General features: G+C 39.8%; 1 long non-coding RNA gene across 1 annotated transcript; it reads right to left on the bottom strand.

The window, feature by feature from the left end:
• Positions 1-3349: 3349 nt before the first annotated feature.
• LOC127772139 (uncharacterized) lies at positions 3350-5904 on the bottom strand. Its single transcript, XR_008017289.1, has 3 exons — positions 5451-5904; positions 5262-5373; positions 3350-3401 (listed from the first exon to the last, which is right to left on the bottom strand). It is a non-coding gene; the product is annotated as an uncharacterized LOC127772139 (long non-coding RNA).
• Positions 5905-6846: the final 942 nt, after the last annotated feature.

Genomic DNA, 6846 nt, shown 5'->3' with positions numbered 1-6846 from the left:
CACAGGATGGAGCCGCGGGGCCGACGCTGCCGTACGTGGATCACCGCCCATCGGTTTTTTTTTTCTTTTTCTTTTTCTTTTTCTGCGGGGCGGTTTTTTTTCTAAGGGTTACGTATGATAACGCCACAAATCAAACCACCAAATGATCATATATATTTCTTTTCAGACCAGCATAAAAATATAGTATATTTAAAATTCAGATAACACATGTACAAACGGCCTGATCAGCCATCAGATAACACATGTACAGAGTTAAAAAAGTGTTTGTTTGAGCCGTTCATTTGAACTGGACAGCTTGGTTTAATGGACACACGCAAATGTGATGGATGATTAGCTCATGAGTCATGATCAATTACGTGTTAAATATTAAAAAAATAGATTTATTTCATTTTAAAAAGACTTCTATATAAAACAATTTTACATAAAATAATCGTTTTGCGGTACAGAAAGAGTGTCATTGGAAAACTAGAAAGTTAACGTTTTGGGTTGCTGAAAAGAAATCGGCCTAAAAGTTATGGTGAAGTAAAAACCTTACACCGTTTCTCAAAAGGAAAAAAAAAGAGAACCTAGCCCAAGAACCCATAAGAGAATAATACGTGATAAGTGATTTTGTACTCTTTGTCGACCAACAATATTTTAATTCATTGTGTTGAAAAATAACCTAAAGTAATATTTTTAAAATCGGAAATGCTAGATAAAATGACGTGGAGAACACCATATTTCATGACGGTCGTTACGGCGCAGAGACAACCAGATTTCGCACAAGGTTGCGGCATGGTGGCGCGGTGGGTCCGCTACCGCAGGTCATGGGCCTTGCCGTCACGCTGCGCAGCTACCTATGCTGGCCGAGGGTAGCGGCGCCGGCGCGCCGCGCAGGGCTTGGTCATCGTCGTTAAACCAATAGGAGAGGTCCCGCGCCTGAGAACATGTGAGCTTGGGCATCAGAGCCGATGGACATGGGTTGTGGTGGCGGTTAGGATGGAGCTGTCATTGAAGTGGATAGACGCGAAGCGAGGAGGACGTGGCCGCCAGTGACGAGCTCCAACGTGGGGTGTGGACAGTGGAAGACCTACTCGCGGAGGATGCGGCCACCGGTGACGAGCTTCGGCATGGTGCCTGAGCAGAGGAGGACCTGCTCAATGCGAAGGATGTGGCCACTGGTGACGAGCTCTGGCATGGGGCGTTGACAGTGGAGGAGGACCTACCTCTCGTCAAATACATTGTTGCCCATAGGGAGTATCGTTTGATACCTCATAAGTATCACCTAACAGTTCACAGGAATCATTCGATACCTACAGCTATTAGAACCTAAGTATCATGTGATACCTCGCAAGTATCACATGACACCACACAGGAATCATCCGACACCGTACCTATAGGTATCAGAACCCGATATCGTAAGTATTTTGTGGTACCTGGTAAGTATCACTTGATACCTCACGAGAATCATCTGATGCATCGCATGTATCGATGAATATCAGGTGATATTGTCGTAGGCTTTCCGGACCTTCCATTATATTTGAGGGATGAAGTGAATAATTCAAGTCATCAAACAAACATAATGAAACATCCGACACCTCGAGAGAAGAATATTGGAGACATTGCTGGGCCTTTAACCTGCCAGTCAACTTCAGCCTGAGATGTTCCCGTCAAACCACTCGAAGGCGGCGACCAGATGTGTTACACATTCAGGAGACTTGACAAAAATGGCTAAAGATCTACAACATCTCAAATATTCTTAACTCATACTCATGTGAATCTAGTTCCCAGGATATGCAATAGATTCACACTTTCATCTCAAGCATGATTATACATAGCAAACACAAATAAGATGAAAGCGATTATAAACTACATCTACTTTAGTTACATTGGCCGACCGGCCAAATAAATATATAGAACAGCGGAAGCTTGTCTACCCAATCCACAAGCACACCGACTAGGGGTTTACCCCATTAAGTTCAAGTCCTAGAAGAAGCAGTCGATTACCCGCATCACTCAAAGACTAAGACTAAAACCTGCAAGCAAAAGATTAATTCAATAGCAAGAGTCAGTACATTATTAGAAATAATGTACTGGCAAGCACCAAGACAAGCCTAACACCCTACTTGCAAGGCATATAATCAAGGAAGGCATAATATGGTTCTTTTTAGCATAAAGTTCGTTTTATTTGCATAAAACATTTTCAAATCAGATTTGCTTTCAAATAAATTTCAGCAAGCAAGTACTTGACATATTGGGCATCAAAGTAGTCATTAATCATGTATAAATGTACACCTCATTGCCATCCATGGCAGCAAGGAGATCATTCTCAAATCTCATCACAATTTGAAGGTAAATTTCAGCATTTAGAAGAATAAACACAAGTCTATACTCAATACATATCCACATGCCGCTCATGACCGCGAGCACGGCTAATCGATTTGTTTTAACTCTACAGAGTTTGTACACTTTACCCACATGATGCGAAATAATAATCATGCAAGAGCATGGCACGCGATACATAAGTACCCGATTTATTACCCGCAACAAAGCTTTTCCAAAATTCATGATTTAGCCTTACACCAGCACGATACGTGTACCTCCATCCTAGTCATACTGGAAATATGACCTAGAACCGTTAAGTGGCGGGCCCACGCCTTGAACTTAACGCCGTGGTGGCGGACACAACGGGAACCCACCCACGTGGCACAATACTGTTGTATTGGACAGACTTAGTCACCTAAACTACCACGTCGGGGTAAATAGGAAGTTCCTCTGAGTTATCCGAACTCATACACACCGGCCTACCAGAATGTAAGGCTAAATAATTTACTAAGCTTGAGCTATCCCATACTAGCACATGTGGTTGTACTGTATGCGAAATGAACTGACATTGAGTGAAGTCCTTAGGTCGGTTTGGGCGCACTCTCCCCCTATCGGTACACAACTAATCACCATATGTGCACCACTTGAGGCCCAAACCTAAAATCCATGTTTTCCACCATTTTATTTATCAAATACTTCATTTATTCATATCTGTCCAGAACTTAATAAAATCATTTTTCATGTTAATATGAGCCCAAGTGATAAGTAAAACTATTCTAAGCATGGCTAAGCAATATAGTGAACTAGTGACAATGTAACTCATATTCCAAGTAGTATTAGGATATGATTCCTAAGGTTAGGAATGAGGGAGATGGATATATGTGGGGTTAAGGTGATAATGCAAATAATAGGAGTTTGTCTAACAAGTTTAACAAGATTTTAATGTATTACTGTACAATCGACATGCAAGATTTGCAAACATTTTCAATAACCTCCAAAACATAGGTTCAAAGTGATCAAAGAGAGGGAGGTGGGACTTGCCTTGAAACTGGAAAAAGTCAGCACCTAAATCACTTCTTCACCGTTTAAGCAATCATCTATACAATGTACACGTTACGCAATTAAAAACACTGAGATATGCGAAAAATCCAAAATGCTCTAAAATGCATGATTTGTGCACAGTGGATAGGTACTGGTCTAAAATGAATTTATGTGAAAGAATTTCTATTTTATCTCATTTCATTTGAGAGTAATGAATTTTAGAAGTTTCGTCGGTATAGTGTAGGATTTACTTAGGTACTATTATGAAGTGCTGTCGTAAGGTGATTCTTATTAAGTTCATATTTGTTGGGGTGAAGATATGTGTTTTTCTAAAACTAACACATTTGGTTTCATAATCTTTAGAGTTAATATGAATTCTTTATGTATTTTACATGTTTTAACGTGTTCTAGGAATATAGTCTCTATGTGTACATGGCTTGGGAGATTTAGGTCCAGAACTTGCTCTAACTTGCTAGTGATGTATAAAATGAGTATTTTAGTTATCTAATCTAATCTTAGTTCATAATTTTAGAGTTTATATTGTTTTACTACATATTTATAAATAGGGATGGTCTATATTAGTTACTTATACCAACCTAGAAATTGTTACACGAGTTAAGTTTGCTAAGTATTTAGGAATTAATGCTGCAACTATGACCTCTCTGATCTAACAAGTTTTATTTTGGTTTATTCATAGCTAATGTGCATTTTAAATACCTCTATACATATATTTTGCTTAACCATCACTTGGTGATTAACTCCTAGGTTATCTATTTAAAGATTAGAGCTATAATTTGTACAAAAGGTGTCATATTTTATTTTTACTATGATGAAACTCACTATTTGCTGGTTCTAAAGAAACTTAGTTCATTTCATTTGGACTAAAAATGAATTTTCTAAAAATTTTACAAATTAAAGGCTGCTCTATGTTGGTTATTCCTTACACGAATATTTAGAGGCTTTTATTACAAAGTAGGTATATAATTTTATTTTATAACTTGGAAGTATATGCTTTGGTGATTCTTCAGAACTTGGGTTTACTCAAAAAGGATCTAAGATGAATTTTATATAAACTTCTAAAGTTCAGTCTATGTAAAACTAGTTATTTTAAAGATAACAGTTTTAGAGGCATTTGGTACAAAGTAAGTAATTACTTTTATTTTACCTAATCAGAGAGTGCATGATGATGAATCTGTATAATTTGAGTTTGTTTCAAAATAAGTTAAATTGAATTTTCTATGCATTTTATAAGTTTGTATATGCTTTACGTATGACCTAACTTAGATAAATTTTAGAGACAAAGTTTGTACAGTGAGTGTCAAGTTTTATATTCCTGGAATAAAGGTCATAACTTTGTGACTCTACAGCAACTGGAATCACTTCAAAATGAGCTATATTTGATTTTATATGGATTTTACAACTTTGGATGTTTTCCTGTTGAAATTATAATGCTTAGATGATTTTCTTTATATTTTCCAATTTTTAAAAGGGATGGGTCCACTGGTCAGCCTCTGGCCAATATGCAAAAAGATCCCTAGGGCTTTAGGCAATCAACCCGCAGTCCTGTGATTGTTCTGTGTGTGAGGTAGGTTTTACAAAATAGCACCCAGAGTTTTGATTCTTCTCAAGTGAGGTCCTTGGTTTGAGCTGATACAGAGCTTGCCATGGCCGAGCTCGTTCTCGAGCTCGCCGGCGGTGAATGGTAGAAAATCTCGGCATGAAACCTAAACAGAAGATGTAGAGGAGTTTTGGGCGAAGCTAATGGTGGTCTTCTTGTGAGCAATGTTCACCGGAATCAACGGCTACGGCAGCGCGAGCGGCGGTGGTTCTTGGGTTGCTAGTGCATGTGGGTGTAGAGTCCAGATCCTAGCAATTAGTGTGCATGCATGTGGTCTCCTAGTTTCCAGGGTGCTCACCGAGGGCTCAGACGAGGTCGTTAAGGTCTTGGCGGCTGCGACGGCTTGCGGATCATTCTAGTGGCGGCGTTTCTCCGGGGTTGAACGACGTCGGCTCGAATGGCTCAAGGACCTGCCATGCATGTGTGTCCAAGAGGTTCGTGAGGTCCCAAAGATGGCGTGTACACAAAGAATCGGACTATAGCTCACCGGAGTGGAAGGAATTGACAATGGCGATGGCGACGGGTTCAGATCGGCGACGAGGAAGAAAAGGATGTGTTCTCCGTGTTCCTAGTGTCTCTGGTGGTGATTCTTGAGGTGTCTTGAGGAGGAAGCCTAGGCAATCTTTGCGGCACAGCGGCTTGGCTCGAGATGAACGAGGATGGCCAGACGACGATGATGCCGAAGCGGCGGCGCTCCGGTGCGTGCTCCAGGGCATCGTCGGCGTGGCTTGCGTTCCGGTGGCTGTGATGCACAAAACGAATGGTGGTCAACAGAGAAAATGCTCGGCGTTGTGTGGAAAGATGGGAACACGAAAAAGATGGAGGTGACCTTGACTCAATCGGCAATTGCGATGGTCGTCTCTCCCGCGGCCGGTGATGAAGATGAGAGCAGCGGAGAGGCAGAGGACCTACTCCCTCGGTTCCTTCAGCCTCAGAGTGATGTGTGGAGTTGGGCGACTCGGTCTGGAGGAGATGGAGGCTTGACTTGAAGGCGTCGACACGTCGTCACCACGCGTCGACACGCTCGATCTCTCCCTCTGTGTTCTTGGTCAGCTGAGGGTGAGGGACAGAGAAGAGGGCAAGCCCAGGTCACTGCCAAGTGGGTCCATGACGAAGTGCTCTAGGTGGAAGGGAGAGGTGTGGGTAAGATTCTGGGTGAACACGGTTTTGGACGAATTTTCAGGATTATTTCTCTTCTCCATCTTTGTTAATTCATATATTAATTTGTAGTGCAGAAAAGCTCATGTGGATTTTACTGGAGTTATATAAATGTACCTAGTTTCCATTTTCTTTGGTTGCACTTAAAAATTATGGATAAATTACTCATAGAAATTAGAAGAAATTGGGCCCTTTGGATACTAGTTTGAATTTTTAGGAGACCTAAACAGAGAAGATAAATTCTGAAAAAAAAATATATTTATTCATAATAATTAACCTAGTATTTGAATAAATTATTTTCCTTATACACTTCCACGCAGTTAAATGTACTTTTAGACAAGGTGTGGTTTTAGCCAATTGAGAATTATAATTAATCTAATATTTGACTGGTTTGACTGATTTATTCGAGGTATCAAATTTAGTTATTAAATTGTACCAAAATTACAGTGAGATGTATTTGTTGAGTAGAACCTACATGAATTTTTCCATGATTTTATCTTGCACAAATTATTTTAGATAATTAGCAAGACTTATCTCTTGTATGCAAATGTATGTAAACATTTATAGAAGTTATATTTGGACCTAAGGTGATGTTGATATGTTAGAATTACAGTTTACCTTACACATGTCATAAGCTTCTTACCTATTTATCCATAAGTTTACTTTAGCATTAAATTAAGAGGATGCTCATAAAGGTAATTAAGATAGAATATTTTCTATATAAG

Source organism: Oryza glaberrima, chromosome 4 (genome assembly GCF_000147395.1).
Source record: "Oryza glaberrima chromosome 4, OglaRS2, whole genome shotgun sequence".
Classification (NCBI taxonomy): Eukaryota; Viridiplantae; Streptophyta; class Magnoliopsida; order Poales; family Poaceae; genus Oryza; species Oryza glaberrima.
The sequence above is the reverse complement of the archived record's forward strand: the minus strand, read 5'-3'. Positions and strand labels throughout refer to the sequence as shown.